Here is a 1,607-nt window from a genome sequence, read left to right as displayed (position 1 = left end):
CACTTCACCAAAGTTCAAACGAGGACGAATTTAAAGCACACGCTACATCCAAGGTCATATGAGAACGGCAGTCATGGAGACACTATAGCAAGGATCATATAATGACGACATCCATGGAGACACTATAGCAACGGTCATATAATGACGACAGCTATGGAGACACTATAGCCAGGGTCATATAATGACTACAGCCAAGGAGACACTATAGCAACGGTCATATAATGACGACATCCATGGAGACACTATAGCAACGGTCATATAATGACGACAGCCATGGAGACACTATAGCAACGGTCATATAATGACGACAGCCAAGGAGACACTATAGCAACGGTCATATAATGACGATAGCCATGGAGACACTATAGCAAGGGTCATATAATGACGACAGCCATGGAGACACTATAGCAAGGGTCATATAATGACGACAGCTATGGAGACACTATAGCAACGGTCATATAATGACGACATCGATGGGGACACTATAGCCAGGGTCATATAATGACGACAGCCATGGGGACACTATAGCAAGGGCCATATAATGACGACAGCCATGGAGACACTATATAGCAAGGGTCATATAATGACGACAGCCATGGAGACACTATAGCAAGGGTCATATAATGACGACATCCATGGAAACACTATAGCAACGGTCATATAATGACGACAGCCATGAAGACACTACATTTGTATATAGCAAGGGTCATATAATGACGACAGCAATGGAGACACTATATAGCAAGGGTCATATAATGACGACAGCCATGGAGACACTATAGCAACGGTCATATAATGACGACAGCCATGGAGACACTATAGCAAGGGTCATATAATGACGACAGCTATGGATACACTATAGCCAGGGCCATATAATGACGACAGCCATGGAGACACTATATAGCAACGGTCATATGGAGAAAATCCTTATTCATGGCTCTACTGTATATAACTTTTTTTAGAAAGGTACTAATGTCTTAATTTTGACATCATTTTGATCAGTGAACTCTGTTTCTTGAACTGTAGTTATTTTATTGTATAATAATATATATATTGTGATAATGAATACGAAATTTGAATGTTAGGTAGTACTAACATTATTGTTCATATGATCTGGCCAGATTTTAATAAGCATAACATACCATTGATTTGAACCTAGCTACCAATCCAATTATAGGTGTGAAGATCGGATGGGATGTAAAGATTTATCGGGAAACCCCTTCGTCACCAAGTCGATGTAATATGGCTTTCAGCGAAAGAATTAGCAAAAAATTACGACAGTATCTTTGTAATATATGAAGGATTGAATGGTTTTCCATTGATCATAAAGTTGTAACATATATTTTACGAGTATGATATTTTCACCAGTAAGGTAATTTTGTGTTGACTACATTTTTTATTATCAAATTTTACTGTCATAACTTGACGGTTTTAACCTACAGCACCTAGATCGGGATTCCTGCACTGCATTTGGATATTAATGGCATTTAGGCAAATGCAACACAGAATGTAAATATATACATATATAGACCTTGCTCAAAATTGTGCTCAAAAATGTGATTTAGTCGATGTCTTTGTGATAAGAAAAGTAACATAGGAAAATTGCA

This window comes from Pecten maximus, chromosome 17 (genome assembly GCF_902652985.1).
Source record: "Pecten maximus chromosome 17, xPecMax1.1, whole genome shotgun sequence".
Classification (NCBI taxonomy): Eukaryota; Metazoa; Mollusca; class Bivalvia; order Pectinida; family Pectinidae; genus Pecten; species Pecten maximus.
This window is presented reverse-complemented; position numbering follows the sequence as displayed.